The following is a 19,416-nucleotide window of genomic DNA, read 5'->3' on the forward strand; positions in this document are numbered from 1 at the left end:
ATCACTATAAAACATCTCTCTTTATGTCCGGTAATATATTTTGTCTTAAAGTCTATTTTATCTGATATTAATATAGCAACTCCAGCCTTCACATAATTAATTTTTGTATATTATACCTTTCTCCATCAATTTCATTTCAGCCTCTCTGTGTCCTTATATTTAAAGTATGTCTCTTTTTGGCAGTGTATAAACTGGGTTTAGCTTTTTATCCACTGTCTTATTCTCTGCCTTTTAATTAGAAAGCTTAGATACGGGTTTCGATCATTAGTATTCAACATAATCATTGGTATATTTTGGATATGGATTTACCTTTTTATAATTTTTTTCCTGTTTGTTTCCTCTGCTTTTTTGTTTCTTTGTTCCTCCTTTTCTGCCTTCTTTTGGATTGTTTGAATATTTTTTGATGTTGGATTTTAAACTATTTATTGGCTTTTGGCTATATCAATTTCAATTTTTTTCAGTCTACTTTGTGTTAATATTGTACTATTTCTGGTAAAATATTGATGTCTTGCAGCCATATAGATCTTGTTACCATGCCCTCCTACTATCTTTTTATATTATGGTTATTATATGTGTTACATGTACAGACATTGAAGGCCTACTGGAAAATGTTTATGATTTTTACTTAAAGCAGTTAGACCATTTTAAAAATTTTAAGTGGGGAAACCCATAGTCTTTTATATATTTTTATTTACTTATTGTAGTTTTTTTATTTTTAATTATTATGGGTACATATAGTTGTATATATTTATAAGGTACATGTAATGTTTGATTATAATGCATCTAAGCATAGTTTCCTTTTAATTATTCTGTTTACGGTTCATTGAGATTCATGAATCTTTAAGTCTATGTCTTTCACCTAATTTTAGATGTACTCAGCCATTATCCCTTCAAATATTTTTTTCTGCTTCAATATCTTTCCTTTCTCTTTCTCTAGTTAAAAATATTTTAGATCTTTTATATTGTCTCAAAGATCTCTGAGGCTTGTTCATTCCTTTTTCATTTTGTTTTCCTTCTGTTCTTTAGACTGGATAATTTCTATTGCTCTTTTTTCAATTCCTCTGCCTTTTTTCTCTGCTATTAAGTTCATCCAGTAGTCTTTTCTAAAAATTTCATATATTTTTTCAGCTAAAAATATCCAGTTCAGTGTTTTTTTACAGTTTATATTTCTCTTCTGAGATTCCCCTTTTTTTTTCATTCATTTCAAGTTTATTTTCCTTTTCTTCTTGTAGCAGAATTATAGTAGTTGCTTTAATGTCTGGTAATTTTAACATCTGAGTCGTCTCAGGGTTGGCTGCTGTTGATTCTTTTTGCTTCCAACTGCTTACATAGTCCTATTTACTTGTATGTCAAGTAATTATTGGTTGTACACTGGGCACTTGTCAGTGTTATGTTGTATAGACTTCGGGTTCTGTTATAATCTTCTGAAGAGTGTTTGGTTTCAGTAGACAATCGACTTGATTACTTCTGTCTTGCTTTCTGTTGGCAGTGTTTCAAATCTCAGTTCACTTCTCTACACCTTTGCTATGCTGCTTGGAGTCTGTCTCACACACATGTTTTTTTAAGTTATGCTGAGGCCTGTGAGGTCTTACATAGAATTAGGGCTTTCCTTCTCTGTCTCTTTACCCTCTCGGTTTTCCTCCCACCTTCTGGCTGCAGGGACTCCTTTACCTCTATCTAGAAAGATAGCAAAATTTATATCAGAGTTTTAGCTGCCTGCACTGTGGAGCTGAGGACTACCTTCAGGGCAAAGGTGAAAGAGAAAAATATAGCTGGGAAACTTATCCGCATGCTGAGTGTTTCTTCAAGTTTTGGCTGCCCTGCCTAGTCTTCCTGCTCATGTTCCTATTCAGAGTCCTCAGGTAGTGTTGTTATCGTTGTTTGTTTCCAGAGTTATAGGCATAATCAGTGGGGAGGGATGGATAGTAGAGTAATTACATTGCTAGGGCTGAACTGGAAATTATTCAGTATTTTTTAATTAATAAAGAAGAAAGTTACTTCTGTAAAGAACAAAACAGTGATGGAGTAGCATGAGTACCAAGCATAGTTCTAGAAGTATTTAAATATTTTTATCATCATAGGAGACAATATTTACATAGTAATTACATATTTAATTAGTCTTGGCATCTGCACAGGATAGAATCTTAGAAATTCAGGGTTGGAAGGACATTAAAGGTTATTAGTTTAACTTATCATTTTACATATCATGTCTCAAGTGAAATTTATGGCTTAAATTAACTCAGTTCATTGTTCAGAGTCACCATATAGTTGCCACACATGCCATATATATTCACATAAGTATATGTCCTGAAGTCACAGTCTCTTTGTCCATGAATGTTGTTACATTTCCCCAACCCCAAAACCTAAAACTTGGGAAAAATTTTATAAAAGAGGGAACCCAAACTAGTCTGTGTATAAATATTTGTTGCACTGAATTTAAATAGCTAGGTCTATTTTTAAATTCCATTTATTTTTGTCCAGGGGCATAAATACAAGTTAAGATTTAATGGTTGCTATTCTGACTTTTTCTACTGTGTGAAATGAACTAAAATGAGTATGCCTTGTGCTTTAATAAGAATATATGAAAACTAAGTAAATTAAAAAAAATTATACCAAGTGGTACAATTAACCTAGAATATGCAAGACTTGATGCAAGTTATAGTGGTGGAAGTACCCAAATTGCCTATTTAAAATATGTTTTTAGCAAACTGATTAAAATATAGAAGATTTATAAAACAGGTCAAATATTTGGGTGTTTCTCAGAACCCTTTTCTAACTCACTGTCTTGAAAGTACTTTGTAATTTACTTAAAGATATCTTTTAAACATCCATCTTTGATGATGCTACTTCCATGTAAAATATGTGCAGTACATATATTCCCCCTCCCTATTAAATTTAGCTGAGAGCCCTGCACCCCTGCCTGCTGACCCTACCTGCATGGAACACTTCAGTTATTCAGCTAATACTTACTAAATGCCTACTGTTATGCTGGGCAGTGTTCTAGATACAGGAGATAGAGTGGTGAAGTGGGGTTAGGGAAGGATTTAGACAAAAATTTGGTGAATAAATAAATAAAAATTTCAAAATGTGGTGTTTGGTGTAAAGGAATAAAGCAGGTTTCTGATAGAGAGGGTGGGTCAAAGGTGCATCAGAGAGGGGGACAGAGAAAGGCCCTTTTGAACAGATCATATTTTAACTTAACATTAACCACCCTTCAGGGATCTTGCAAGAAAAGGGATCAGCAATGAGAAAAGGCCCCAAGGCAGAAACAAGGCTGGTGTATCAGAAAGACAGGAGGAAGACGGAGGGGTGGAGTCTAGTTAGGGACTGGGAAGCAGTGGGTTAGAGAAGTCCTCACACTGAAGTAACTGGGACTGTATCAGCTGTGATGAGGACTTCAGATTTTATTCATAGTCATTTGCTACAACCAAACAGACCTGCTTGCTTGATTGCTTTAAAATCACCTCCACTTAAACCTTTATGCTCTTGCTCACTTAGTTGTCCCCGTATGGATATTTCTGCCTCATTTCTTCCTGTCCAACACCTATCGCATTTTTAAAAGTAAAGCTCAAATCTAATATCCTTTGTGAAGTCTTTCCTGACAGCTCTGATACAGTGTATTTTTTCTCTTTTCTATCCATCCTTCCATTCATTCTTTGAAACTCAATAATTCATTGAAAACTCTCTATGTACCGGGCACTGTGGTAGGCGCTAGGAATATGAAGATAAATAAGACATGTTCCTGCCCTCACAAAGCCCATTATTTGGTGAAAAAGATAGTCATATGAGCAGATCATTATGATTAAGCATGATAACTGCTGTAACCAATGACAAATGAAGCATGTTGGTTGTTGGCATAGAGGAAGAAACAGCTACCTCTACTCATGTAGAGTTGCAAAGGGTAAGTAGGAGTTTTCTGTGTGGGGAGGGTGAGGAAGGCTATCTCAGACATTGGGTCTGAATATGCAAAGACATCAGGACGTGAGTGGGTATTGCAAGTTTGAGTAATGGTGTGAGGTCCAGGATGAGCACCAGAAACTTGTGCATTAAGTTGCAGGAGATTGTACGGGGCCTTCCATACCTTACCCAGGAGTTTGGACCTTATGGGTAATAAGGAAAAGAAATGTGGAACGTTACCTGGTGGCAGATTGGAGGATGATTTTAGACAAGGAAAGAAAGAAAATGGGAAGTCACATTGGTCTATTGGAATAGTCCAAATGAATGATGTTAAGGATCTGAATTTAGGCAATGGCAGAATGAATGAACAGGAAGGGCTGGATTTAAGGGACAATTCTGCCTTAGAAGTAACCAATATTGGTGACTAACTGCATGTGGAACATATGGGAAAAGGAGAGCTTTTGGAGGGCTGGCTTGAGTGGATGCTGCTCCCATAAACTGAAATAGAAAACAGGAGGAGGAGCATGGTTAAAGGAAAGATAATTAGTTCTATTTTGAATAGGTTATGTTGGAAGTTCCTGCAGCACACCCCAGACACCTATTTTGCTTATCGAGTGTACAACTCAATTGGTCCTTAGCAGCTGCTGCTGTATGTCCTGTATGGTTCGTATTCTGTGACATTTATAAGGATGACTCATCTTACCAGGTAGAATGTTGGCTATACGAGAACAGAATCGTGCATTTCACTTTTCCATGTGTTTCTTAGCAGTGTACACACGATCTGGTGCTCAATAAATATATATTCAAGAATAAATAGAATTTTAACATTGATGATTCTGTTTTACAGGTTAACTGTTCTTTTGGGTGCCCATGTACTAATAGAACATTAACTAAACTTGTTGGTTAAGTGTGAGCCTGACTTTCTACTTGTGTCTAATTTTACTCTTGAGTTAGGCAGGTGTCTTAGCAGCAACTCTTTCCCAGAGGGGAGTTTTGAATAGGCCTTTATAGTTTCTTTAAACTGACTTTTTTTTTTTTTTTTGCAGTTTATGTAGTAGAAGGAGAAGGCAATTTGTGGCATGTAAAGCTACCTTTTTAAGGTTTCAGGTAGAAAAGGAAGGGAAGGTAAATGCCTAATCTTACTTTCAACTGTTGACCTGGTTTATAGAGGTATAAATGGTACATAGTTAAAGTTCAATAAATATTTAACAGATGAGTGAATGAATGTAGTTTTCCCCATGTTTTTATATTTTATTGGGCATTTCCATAAAATCTGGGATCAGGAGTGTTAGACATATTCCCTGGCACTCAGTGTTCTTTAAATTCTGAAAGTGTTTCAAATGTATCAGACACTTATACACTTCTAGAAAATTTAACTTTGTGACCTTTGTCACCTTCACCAGGTAGGCAGTGTGAAGAAATAGTCTCAAGTCGTCTGCTCAGATCAACAAGAGAAAAAAAAATTGTTTTTCCCTCTGCCTCTCCTTTCAGAATTGCTTTCAAATCAGGCCTTTTAGGAGAATCTGATTTTCCCTATTGTCTGTAGAGGATGTGACCCGTTCCCCTTGATTCTGACAAGTTTGTGGTGATTACTGACAGAGGAGGGCAAAGGGACTGCCAATGGATCTCTTGATTGAGCAGAATGCGGTGAACCGTCAGCACTTTGCAGACGCCGGGATGGGACCCGCGAGGGCAGGCCAGCGCCCATGGGAGGCAGAAAGGACGAGCCGTGTTGGCTTCTTCCCCTTCAGTTTAGTCTTCATATTTCTGGCACAAACAGCTTATTTGGATTCTCATGTTGCCCATCATCTGCAGGAACTGTGGGCTGCTTGGGGGAGCCTCTTCCACCCCACTGGACTTTCAGTCAGGGGCATCCTTTCTGCAGCCCTATCTCTGCCTCCTATCACCTCTCCTCCCACCTGGGCTTCCATCTTTCTTCCTGTGGTTAAGCAATTCTTCTTTCCTCTCTCTCTATTTTCCCCCATTTCTCTCAACTCTTTATATCTGTTATATCTGCTTGAAATCATTCACCAGGGCTTTTCCCTTTGGATTGGGTAGGGGTTGGGGACCTCATGAGGTGGCCTTGACAGGGGCCACCAGCTCAGAGGCTCTGCTGGGAGGCTCTGGCAGCATTTCCATTTCTCCCTGAGGCCCCACTTGTGTCCAGGCGCATGGGGCTGAGCCTCAGTGGCGATGTGGTCAGATGCACAGCTGACTAGCCAAAATAATTACCAATTAATGCCCGAAAACATTAAGAATTACTCTGGCCTTTTGAAGGGTTTTGAAGAGGGAAAAACACAGTTCACAGCTACACTTATAAATCCCTTCTCCTGGACACGTTCCTCGCACCTCACACCACTCTCCGCCCTGATCCCACTGAACTCTGTTTACTCCTCAACCTTCCACTTATTTTCTTAGCACTTTGACATGACTCAGAATTAAAGTCTCTCTCCAAAAGATGTGATCCTTCTAGTTCATAAAGGGGAGAGGGAATTAGAAACTATGGGAGAAAGGACGTTTGTGAACACTCTGCAGGTGATAATTTTTGTGCTACAGGTTGGGTGTGGTGGCTCAAGCCTATAATCCCAGCAATTTGGGAGACTGAGATGGGAGGATCACTTGAGGCCAGGAGTTTCAGACCAGCCTGGACAACATGGCAAGACCCCATCTCTACTAAAAATAAAAAAATTACTGGGCATGGTGATACATGCCTGTACTCCCAGCTACTCAGGAGGCTGAAGCAGGAGGATCACTTGAGCCCATGCATTTGAGGTTGCAGTGAGTCATGGTCATGCCACTGCAATCCAGCCTGAGTGACAGAGTGTGACTCTGTCTCAAAAAAAAAAAAAAAAAATTTTTAAAAAGGTGTGCACCATCTGGGATAAACGGACAGATTTGAAGCTCTACTTAGGTGGGCCAAGGGCAATAACATAACCTAAACATTTGTACCCCCATAATATGCTGAAATAAAAAAAATTAATTAAAAAACTTTTCTGCTATCATGTTACGTAGTACAAAAATATATTTTAAATAAATACTTAAAGGCTAAGTCTTGCACATAGTAGGAGACAGAGAGAGAATGTTTCAAGAAAAAAATTCTAAATTATTTGTTATGCCATTTCTTTCAAAAGCAAAATATGAACTTTCTGGGAACTCTTTGATGAATTTGTTCTTAAATGATTGAATTTGTATTATCAGAATGGGTGAAATTTCACATTCTGGGGTTGTATCTTCCATCAAAGGCTGTGTCACTCTGGAAGGAGGAGCTTCCAGAAGGAGGATACAAACCAAAATGTATGTATGTGTCACTACCCAGGTATTGAAGAGATTTTGAAATTAGACATGCTTTGCAACCAGAAAGGAAAAACATTTAAGCAAGCGTTCCTAGGCTGCTAGCTATGAACATAACTAGTCAGTTGTCTGAGTTAAGAAGGTCTAAGATCAAGTCCACTAGATATATGCTGTTTATGGGCAGAGAGGTCTCAAGGGCACAGCACATAGCCCAACTTATAGGAAGCTCTTAATGGGTGTTCAGTGAATGGAACTGATATAGGAGCTCTGAAATTCAGAAATTTACTTTTGTTTTATTTTATTTCAGAGCTTTACTTTTGGACATTGATCTCCCACAGCTATTTGTCCTAATTTCTGAATTTGCCTCCTACTCCTTATCTTCCCAGTCACATGCACACAGAAGCCCTCACAACTGATTCCCATGTCTTTGGGATTTACCGGGGATTTTCTGCCTGTGAGTCTGTATGATTAAGAGTGTCTGGAAGGAGAATGGAAGGGATGGTATCAAAATGCATGGGCCTCCCAAGAAGTTTAGATAAATCGCCTCTTATGCTTGCATTTAGCTGATACTGATGATTTTATTATACTGAGACTTTTACTGGGGGGATGGGAGACGGATACTATAGTATTCTTTCTTACATGACTTGGTTAGTTTTTCTCCTTTCTTTGACATTGTCATGATTTGTTTGTTTTTCCAGATATTGGTTATCTCTGGTTTGACTCTGAGACCATTTTACTGATGAGGAAAGTAGGTATATAGGCATCTTTTTTGTGGAGTTGTGACTCAATCAGATGGATATAAACCTGCCATCTTAGAAAGTAGTCCAATTACTTAATGGCCAAATACTTAAAATGCCCAAGTATTTAAAGGAATAATTTAAAGAAATTATTGTAGATCCCTAAAATAATGCAGGGATCTATGAACACTGATCCTTTTGGAAAGTGAATTGGCTTCGTAAACAAAGTCTGGCATCTTTAAAACTAGACTGAACTAATACCTTTTTATATACTGTTCATTACTAAGTAAAATTTGGCTTAAGTCTCAGATCTGTTGCTACTCAAAATTCAGTAACAACAGTGGCATGTCACCAATAAAGCTGAAATAGTAGCCAAAAATTCATGGTGCTGTGAATCCAACATCAGTTCTGTTATTGAGATTCCTTTATATACCTGTCTATTCTGTCTTCCTGAAAATAAGAAATGAATTAGATGATGCTTCAAATGTGAGATTCATAATGTACTTATGTAATTTACTTATTACACAGTACTCTTGCAAAGAGTTGCATGGAGATTTGGGCATGGGCTTGGCAGTTGAGCAGCGTGGGTGTGGATTTCAGATCTAACACTTGAAGTGATAGTGGGTGAGTGCCTAAGCCCCTCTAGCTTCAGTTTCTTTATCTGAAAAACCCGATTGATAGCAACCAATCTCAAAATTTTGAGAACTAAATGAGAAAATGTATGTGAAGCTCCTAGCATAGTGTCTGGCATATTGTAAGTACTCCATATATGGTAACCATTATAAACATGATTTTATTTGATCTTAACAACAACCCAATGAGACAGGGAAGGCTGGGATTATTGTTACACCCATTTGTCAGATAAGGAAACAAAGTCCCAGGGAGCATAAATTACCTGCAAAGGTTACACAGCAATTTAAGTAGTAAAACTGGGACTCCAGCCTGCATTTTCTGACTTGAAATTCCCAATTTTAAGATATGTCAAGATTGGTTTAATCTACATTTTTCAATTACAGGTAGATTTTTGAGATTAAAAAAATCAAATTTGGTCTTCTAAACTCATTACAAGGAATTTCTATCCATTTGCCTTCCTCTCTTCTCCCGCAGGTTCCCAGAACTTCTGTCACCCCCCTGTCTCTGGGGTGGCCAGCTCGCCCTTCCCTTTTCTTCTGATCCCAATCGGCAGCATCCTTTTCGGGAGTGTGAGGCCTGGGAGGTGTCTGTGTGTGCTAAACGAAGGTCTTCTTCCTGCTTGTGCTAGTCCTCTCTCCCAGGGAATCTCAAGCCTCATCCACTTGAAATGCAAAAGGAGAGGAGGACAAGGGAATGGGTAAAGGCAGGAAAACAGGTGGAAGCATCAGCCTCTGCAAAAACCGGGCATTTTAGAACCTTGAATTAGGAGTCATAAATTTTGAGTTCTAGCTTGGGTTGAACTTGTATTTAACTGGGAAAGTCTTTGCTCCTGTTTACACTCAGTGGCTTTCTTTGTAAACTTAAAGAGAGTAGGTCTGGCTATTGGATCATAAACTTGGAAGGAACTAAGTCAATTTTTAAAACATATGAAAAGCTCAAATAAAAGATGTTTGTAGGTCCTATTTGGCCCCCTGATCACCTGAGTCAGATATGCTGCTAAGTGCTTTATGGGCATTATATTATTTTGTTCCCCAAGGAACAAAGAAGGATATGAATGCTGTTATCACCCACATTTTATATATGAGGAAACAGGCACAGTAGCTTGTCCACTAAGGTTTTAGATTACCCGAATCTCAGGTTCTGTAATGTAATGGTTTCCAAAGTAAAAGTGTAGACACCGAGAAACACTTTTACTTTGATAAAATTTTTAGTTTTAGGGGATTTCATTCATATGAGAGCAACTGGGATCTAGGGGAAAAGTCATTTACTGAGCTAAATGTGATGACTTGGAAATGTTTTCCTAAGTAAGCTTTGTATAAATCCTGGAAGAGACATAGTCTCAAAGATTCCAATAATTATTACACACATATTTTTTTCAGCTGAGCATAGTAAGACAAGAAACTTTGAGGAAAAAAATGTTCTATTTTAGTTACTAAAACTTTCTGCTGCTTTGCTGCCCCATCAATTCAGACCGATTGGTAGTTCTATTGTAGACATGCCAAGGTGGGATATGCCAATTTTTATTCTATTATTCTTATCTTTACACATTTTAAGTATAAAGAATTTATAATGTTCTCTCCAAATTCAAAAGGGAATTACATTTGCAGACATAAAATCTAGTGCATTCATCTTACAAATTTGCCCTCCGTATGGGATTTGAGCCTTTGAGGGATGGCTGCAATTACTAAGTGTTTCCAGGGTATTAGGTTTTATTTGAAGCATTTGAGCAATTTTAGTAGGTACGAACTTTTTGTAGTCGGCTTTAGATATCTTAGATAAAAAATAATGTTGGTTGAGCAAACTTCATAAAGCATTTCTTCATAGACTGAACAGTGCCTCTTGGAAATGAAATGTTGCTTTTTTCCTGGACTTTATTAGGAAATACACATGGTGATATCCACTATAACATCCATCTTTGCAATAAGGGGAGTTTACTTACTTTAGTACTCTTATCTTTGAGCAATTCTAATAATCAAAATTTACAACCTGCACTGGAAATATTAGCGATAAACAAGATGGTAACTGTCCTCAAGGAAGTCACTCTTCAGTGGGGGTGGAGAAAGACAAAGAAATTTTAAAAATAAAACAAAAACAAAAACCTGAGATTTGTATCACAGTGCAATCAGGGCAGTGATGGAAGTCCAGAGACAATGAAAGCCTGAGAGAGGAGTGGCTAACCTCGACTGGGAGAGAGAGACCCAGGACCAGAAAAGCATTCTTGAAGTGATAGCTAAGGAAGAACAGAAATTATCCAGGTAAAGCAAAAACAGAAGACAAAAAGGAGGAAGAGTATTTTAGGCAGAGGGAACAACACACTTAAAGCCTGCAGAACACTGAGCACAAGGTTTGAGGAACTGAAAGAAATTGCCTGTTACATCTTAGGTGGGAGCGGAGATGGGGATGAGCAGAAGCTGAAAAGGAAGGTGGGGCCAGATCAGGCCAGGTTTTGTTGTGGATTGTGTTTGAGGAACTTGGCCTTCATCCGAGGAGAGTGGCTAGCCATGGACATAAGGGCCCTGTGGGCAGAGTGTTGATTTCATCATTCCTCGGCTGTTGACCTGGACTTGGAGAGACGTAGGGAGAGAACATAATGAGTGGGGGGCTTCTCGTAGCTGTAGGGTAGAGACCGGGTGTCCTCTAGCATATGACAAATTTTAAAGATGAGTACATTGACATCTGGAAATGTATTCCCCTTATCAAATAAAGTTATATAATAATTGTACAGGTTTCATCAAAGGACTTATGTTAAGAACTTGTGCATTCTAGATTAAAAATTTACTTCAAAGTTAGTTTCCTAATGATCCGGATTGTGAACTTCTTCCCATTTATAAAGCCTTGCCTTTAAGAACTGTACCTATTTAATTATCTCTTAGAAACATGTTATTTAATTTTCTACAAAAGCAGCTTGAAGTATATTTCCTTTTGTTCCTTTATTCAATATGCATCGATTCTTACCAAGCACCCATTGTGGAGCCAGCACTCCTGACAGCTTTGCGCTTCCCTGTTGCTTAGTACCTCACTGAATAATTGAGTAATTTTCTAATTATATATTGTACTGAGTGTGATGCGTGTGTGTTACTTTTTATAAAAGATAGATAAAAGAATTTTCCAAATGTTGTAATTAGAAGGAAAATAAATTAATAGCAATTACAAATTTGTCATTCACCCACCATATATCCATCACTGTGCAAGTCTTGGGGTGATAATGGGGTTACAAAAAATGTAAAATACATAATATTCCCTAGCAATTCACACTATTGGTGAGGAACCAGATCCTGTATGAAAATAATGGAGAACAATCCAAGACATTATTAAAAGCTCAGAGTTATGGTTGAAATTAAATATCCTGAAATAAAAAAATAAAATAAAATAAAAATAGAGATGCTGCTAATTAACTATTAAATAAATGCTTGGATGAAGTTATCTTCATAACAGATAAGCTACTTGGAAATTGCTTTCAATAAAATGGAATGAGTTAAAAAAATAAAAATTGTAAGAAGGATACAAAGAAAGAAGATCTCAGTATGAGCCAGAATAATCTAGTACGTTTTCTTGCAGGAGGGATGCTGGAGCCCAGTTTACAGGCTGACTTTGGATGTTAATAGCTTGTCTTGCTGGGGACAGTTTTACGTGTGAAAATAATCTTGATGTTTAATGCAGTGCCAAGGAGAACCCGAATGGTGATCAGGAACTGCACAGCCTCAGCACCTTCCCTTACAGGACCAAGCCCAAAGGTCACACTGCTTTGCATAGCTTATGTTCCAAACTGCCTTCCTAGTCTTATCAAGACCCCATCCATCACTCCCAGGCTTGCCTCCAGCGATTGTACCACGACTGCAGGTGATGAATCCTTTCTCTTCTCATCTTCCACTTCTCCCTAGGCCATTAGCCTAGCACAGAATGCCCAGTGCTACCCTAGATATGATGGCCAAAAATAACAACCTGGACTCACCCCGCCAAACTGCCTCTTTGTCTAAAACCATTTGGAAAGAAACACTACCTATAAACAACCCATTACACACAAAGAAACTTTCTTCCCCAGGTGTTCTTCACACACAATCTCAAACCACTAAAAGAGTAAAAACCCCAGATTTCCCTAAATGCTGATAGGAGACTGAGAAAGTGAAAGTGAAGCAAAGTCTCTAACTCTGAACTTGTACTGTCCTTGACACTGCCTCATTGTCTGATGTATAAATAAACACAGTGCCTAGTTACTATTGCTCAGGGATGCACCAAGACAAAGTAAGTTATAGAGGGGAAAGTCCTTGAAAAGGTAAATTTAAAAGAAGCCTTAAAAATATAAGTGGAAACCAGTATAGAATTTTAGTGGGTAATTAGTTAGTATTATCATATATTATCACCTTCTTTACAAATCACTTTCTTTCTTTTTCTTTTTTCTTTTTTTTTTTTTTGAGACAGAGTCTCACTCTCTTGCCTGGGCTAGAGTGCTGTGGCGTCAGCCTAGCTCACAGCAACCTCAAACTCCTGGGCTGAAGCCATCTTCCTGCCCCAGCCTCTCGACTAGCTGGGACTACAGGCATGTGCCACCATGCCTGGCTAATTTTTTCTCTATATATTTTTAGTTGTCCATATAATTTCTTTCTATTTTTAGTAGAGACGGGGTCTTGCTCTTGCTCAGGCTGGTCTCGAACTCCTGACCTCGAGCTATCCACTCGCCTCGGCCTCTCAGAGTGCTAGGATTACAGGCGTGAGCCACTGCGGCTGGCCTACAAATCACTTTCATGTCTGACCAGTGAGAAAAGTGAAAATAAAGTTTAAGTAAAAAGTTTGTCATTATCAATTAGGTTATCAATTTCTATATATTATTTCTATGCATTTTTTTCTAAATTAAGACAACAGCTATTTGTGAAAAAAAAAAATAACTGAGCACCTAAATGTTATTTTCATCATGCAACAAGAACTAGAATTTTATGAGAAAATAGTTAATCCTGGGTTAACACAGAATATTATTGAGCATCTTTTCTAGAAAATGTAGAGATTCTTTCCTTATTGTGTAAATGCAATGAGATTCTCAGGACCTAAACATTTAAATGAGGGAGTCCTTTCCATAAACTCTCTGTTATGTTCAAAGAGTGTTTGTCCTTCTCTGAAAGCATCTTGTCTAAAACAGCAGTACACAAGAATGATTACCATAGACTTTGATACAGAGTTCCAGACTGATCAGGCAATGTAAAATATTTGCACTAATATCATGAAGCGATTTTACCAAAAATAAATTATCTGGTAAGGAAATTTTTCCAAAGAAGATATTATTTAAGGACTCCTAACAAATTTAGATGTTAATAATTTTAGATTTTTGGGGGGAACTAGCAATCCAGTTTATGAAATTCCACTGCTCTCTGGCACTCCAAAGAGAGATTGCATTACTTTGCTGTTTCTTAGGCATGATAAGATTTAAAATGAGTAATAATCTGAATTATTGTCTAAAAATGCTGGTTATAGGATGATGATTCTATAGGAAGCTGAACAAGTGCTTAGACTGTCACAGAGGTGAATAGAACAAAGCTTTGACCTTTAAGACCATAACTCAAATATCTGGGGAGGAAAGAAATCCTATCTCCAAAATCCTTCTTGTTCTAAAGTTGTAAAAATAGTACTATGACAATATTAATCCTTACAGTCTTTAAATAAACTCTCCCCAATCCTATTATCCTAACACATGTGATTTCATTTTTGATTACATTTAAAAGTATTTCTCCTTCCAATCTATGTCCTATCCATGTTTATTTCACCAGTTATAACCCTAGTGATCATATTATTCAATATTTATTTTTCAGTTAATAGTGTATGGTTAATATTTCCCATGTCGTTTTTATGGTGTTCATATTTATAATTTTTAATGGTTGCATGATATCCTATTGAAGAGAATCACTGGCATTTACTTAAACATTCCCCTGTTTAGTGTTTTTATTTTTTGTATTATAGATTTTTTTTACTCAGAGCCAAGCAGCTTACAAAATATTATAGATGTTTATGTAATAAACATCATGCATATATTATTTTTATGCTTCAGAGTTTTTTAGGATAAATTTTAAAATTACTGAGTCAAAGAACAAGAACCGTTTTATGATTCGGGATACATATTGCTGTATTATGTTTCAAAAGAGTAAAATCTAGTTTTTACATCATTTTTAGCAATATATTTCTGTTATGACACATTGATAGCACTGAAATTTTTCATTATTTTTTCTAATTTTCTAAATTTCCAATTTTTTTCCAAACGGTACTTTATTGTTGTTTGAACATACATTTCTCTTTGATAATTAGTAAGGCTAAAGATGGGTTTGTTGAACATTTGTCCTTCCTTTCATGATAATTGTAATGAATCTTTTGGTATCTTGATTTCCAGTCGCTCATTTATCTTTTGGAGTCTTGATTTCTTTCTTGTGGTTGTCATAATTTTTTACAATTGGCTGGCAATAAGCAAGGCTTTTTGGGCAGAAGAAGTGCCTTCTAGACAATGAAGCATTCAGAGAGAGGGAGCCCTGAGAACAGAATTGATCTGGCTTGGGTGAGAAGGCATAGTAATAAAATTGTCTTCTATAAATGTCTGTCCATTGTGTGAATGGAAATAAAAAGGATACTGTTTTAGTCATATATGATATTGCAATTTCAGAATCCTTAAGGAGTGTTTTTTGACTGAGTGATTGAAATGTTTACTTTGGGATAATATATAAAGGTTATTTGCTATCTGGGAATATAATTCCCTGCTCTTGGCACAATTACAACTGGGATTAGAACGAGGAGATCATTTTTCAGAGGGCTGCATTCTCTATATGCTATTTTTGCACCAAAGGTGATGTGGGTTTGCAGGAGTTATTTCCCCCTGCTCCTTTGGTATTTCACATTACCTGTCACCTCATTCCTCTCCAAAATGAACTCACTCTCTTCCGTCAGAACTGATGGGTAGTGAATTTGACATGTTGGCAAGCTCTGTTTTCCCAACTGTGTGAGAGAGGCCCACTGCTGGGTTTATTGTGTGAGTCCATCTCCCTTTCTTTTCAATCAGTTGATGAATATGTTTGAGTATTGAAAGAGCATTTGGATATTAATATCATCTAGTTTTGAATAGTAGTAGATGTTACTTTATCAGTGTTTGGAGATTTATTTGTCATTAGATTCTACTTCATTTTGAAGGGGTAGAAGTGTTCTTGAGGATGTTGTGTTTAAACAATAAATCATGAAGCATCTTAAATGTAGTTCAAGTTGATTTACCAATGGCTTCAATGATTAAATAGTTACAGTAAAGGCATTATTTTTGACTCCTGGCAAATTGTTTTATTTTGTTAGATTTTTGTTTAAGGAACTTGGCTTTGGTAGCATAATGCACATTTAGAAGAAAAGCCTCTGTGTTGGCCTCTTGTTGCCAAAGAAGAACTTTTCATTTTAGGAAGGGGCCTATTTTTAAAGTGACAAATTATTTCCATTTTTTCAAATTAATTCAACAATCACAGCATAAATCACAGAACTGAGCTGAAGCCCATGACTCTCTTTTCTCCTAAACCTGTCCCAAAATCTCCATCATTGGATTAATCAGATGAGAGCCCCATGGGGTTTACAAGCAGAGCAGTTGAGATAAAAGCAGAAGCCAGACCTGTCCCAGGAGAGGCTCAGAATGAGTTTTAATCTGGCTGCAAGAAGAATGAGTGGAAGAAAGCGCTGTGCTTGTATGTGTGGACTCTTGCTACATTTACTCACGAGCCTGGCTTAGTCCGTGTCCTCAACTAGACCAGTGAGATCAGCAACTCCTGTTCCCTGACAGGAGGGCAACGAGGCTTTGAGAAAAGAGACAGAGACCATGTCCTCTGACTGCAGTTAGCATTTCAGAAGGACAGTTGGACAATTGTTGGTTATCTGTGTCTTATCCATTCACCATTTAACAATTACTGACTTACTCTAGTTTTGGATAATCAGCCTATCAACAAGACAGTTAATTTTAAACTGGAAATTAGTCAATGGCTTATTTGAACCATTTATGAAACTTTCCTAAAGTGTTTATGTTGCCTCAGATACGATATAATCAGAAGTCATGTTTTTCTTAAACCTTTTATCTCTAGCATTATCTTTAGGTTTATTTTATTGTTAAAGTGCCCTTTGCTTAAGATACAGTTTAAATGTATAATTTTAGTCTGGTGCTCTTGCCACCACCTGCATTGCACCGCCCACCGCGGGAGCAGCTGTGTGATGAGGCCGCAGTCTTCAATGGGTAAACGTCTTCCTCAGTTCTGTGGTGCTCCTGGTCACACATTTGTGGAGTTTTGAAGGGCAGTGGAGATTACAGCCAGGCACAGCGCAACCTCTTTGCAGACAAGTGAACTGTAGAAATTCATTACTACTCCACCAAGAAGCCCCCATGAGAGTGGTTAACCTGGACACCAAAGTGTTTAGTTGAAATCTGCAGAGCGTTTGATGAGTTCCGACCTGGACAGGGTAAAGGAAGTGCACATCCTTTCTGTTGCCTCCGTGTTACTGGATTGAAGAATTGCTGCTTCTTGTTGGGAGGTTCATTTACCATTGCTTCCAACTTCATATTCAAAGCACTGAGAATTTCAAGTGGAGTATACTGAAGTAGACTGTAGTTTCTTTGCATCATTTCTGTACTCAATTTTTTAAATTCTTTCATAACTCTACTGAGGATATTTTTGAACTAAATTAATATGGCTCAAATGAACTGCCTAGCTCCTGTAGAAGTCACGTATAAAAACATAACATTTCTTAATACACATGATCCAACCAAAGCAACCTTAAAAAGATTTATAGAGGAACTTAAGAAGTATGGAGTTACCATAATAGTAAAAGTGTGTGAAACAACTTATGACGCTACTCTTGTGAAGAAAGAAGCCTCCATGTTCTTGACTGGCCTTTTGATGATGGTGCACCTCCATCAACCAGATTCTTGATGACTGGTTAAGTCTTATAAAAATCAAATTTGTGGCCGTGTACGGTGGCTCACACCTGTAATCCTAGCACTCTAGAAGGCCGAGGTGGGAGGATCGTTTGAGCTCAGGAGTTTGAGACCAGCCTGAGCAAGAGTGAGACCCCGTCTCTACTAAAAATAGAAAGAAATTAGCTAGACAACTAAAACATATACAAAAAAATTAGCCAGGCATGGTGGCGCATGCCTGTAGTCCCAGCTACTTGGAAGGCTGAGGCAAGAGGATCATTTGAGCCCAGGAGTTTGAGGTTGCTGTGAGCTAGGCTGACGCCATGGTACTCTATCCTGGGCAACAGAGTGAGATTCTATCTCAAAAACAAAAAAAAATCAAGTTTGGTGAAGAACCTGGTTATTGTGTTGCTGTTCATTGTGTTGCAGGCCTTGGGAGAGCTCTGGTGCTTGTTGCTCTTGCATTAATTGAAGGTGGAATGAAATATGAAGATGCAGTTCAACTCATAAGACAAAAGTGGCATGGAGCTTTTAACAGCAAGGAACTTTTGTGTTTGGAGTATTGTCTTAAGGTGCGGTTGCACTTCAAAGACTCCAGTGGTCATAGAAACAACTGTTGCATTCAGTAAAACTGGGGTGCCTGATGCTATTGCCGTGGAGGTAAAACTTGAGACAGGAGCTAATTTGTTGTACATATTAGTCACCATGTTGGCTTGGTGAATAAGTCTAATGAAGCTTCCATAGGAGTATTATAAAGCAGTTTTATCAGGCTGCAAGCTTGACAGAATTGCAACCTCTGTGTTTGGGTTACAATCGACCTTTTTGGACACTTAGCAAAAGATTCTTGCTGTCCGGCATTTAAAATATGCTTATCATTTGCACCAATTGACCTTTCCTGAAATGGTGTGATATTTTTTTTTATTTCAAAATATTAAGGGGGTACAAATGTTTTAGGTTACATGGATCACTTTTGTAATGCTTGAGTCCTGGCTAAAGGTGTTCCTGTGCTATTGAGTTATGTCTTGTTTAAATCTATTCCTATTTCAGAATCTTATCAATATATAAGAAATTTAGAAAGATTAAGTGCCAAAATACTTAGCACAATACTTGTGTAGTTTTAGTATCATATGGAACCAAAATCCCAGGAACTAAGAAGATGCTAGACCTTAATGTGGTTTGTTCCTCCAGTCATTTCAGACATTAAAAATAGGGCCTAGGGCCGGGCGCGGTGGCTCACGCCTGTAATCCCAGCACTCTGGGAGGCTGAGGCGGGTGGATCGCTCAAGGTCATGAGTTCGAGACCAGCCTGAGCAAGAGCGAGACCCCATCTCTACTAAAAAAATAGAAAGAAATTATCTGGCCAACTAAAAATATATATGGCAAAAATTAGCCGGGCATGGTGGCGCGTGTCTGTAGTCCCAGCTGAGGGAGGCTGAGGCAGTAGGATCGCTGAAACCCAGGAGTTTGAGGTTGCTGTGAGCTAGGCGATGCCACGGCACTCACTCTAGCCCGGGCAACAAAGAGAGACTCTGTCTCAAAAAAAAAAAAAAGAAAATAGGGCCTATACAGTTATTTGCCTGCTCACGTTATGTTGACATCTTCTGCATTTATACCAGTGTACATCAGGTTTGCTTAATCATTGATTTTTTTTTTTTGGATTTTTACCAAGTCTTACAGTGATTTTTTAATGTCTTTCTATAAATCTCATTTTGTGCTGTTACAAAAAAACCTCCATTTTGAAAATCTACCTTGTACAGAAGCACATGTCTTTAATGTCTTCAGACAAAAAAGCCTCTCACTTTCTAATGTTTGCGTTCTGAGGTACAACTTAACAGGGAGGGCCTGAAAAAAGAATGGGAGGGGGATATTAAATATTTTTAACGAAATGTTGCCTTTGTCTTGTGCAGAATATGTAGAAATATGCTCTTTAATTTAGTCAGTTTTTTAAAAGGT

General features: G+C 37.7%; 1 pseudogene; it reads left to right on the plus strand.

Moving 5' to 3' along the window:
• The first annotated feature begins 17,163 nt into the window (after positions 1-17,163).
• On the plus strand, positions 17,164-18,092 carry LOC123633207 (annotated as a pseudogene).
• The last annotated feature ends 1,324 nt before the right edge of the window (positions 18,093-19,416 follow it).

This window comes from Lemur catta, chromosome 2 (genome assembly GCF_020740605.2).
Source record: "Lemur catta isolate mLemCat1 chromosome 2, mLemCat1.pri, whole genome shotgun sequence".
NCBI lineage: Eukaryota > Metazoa > Chordata > Mammalia > Primates > Lemuridae > Lemur > Lemur catta.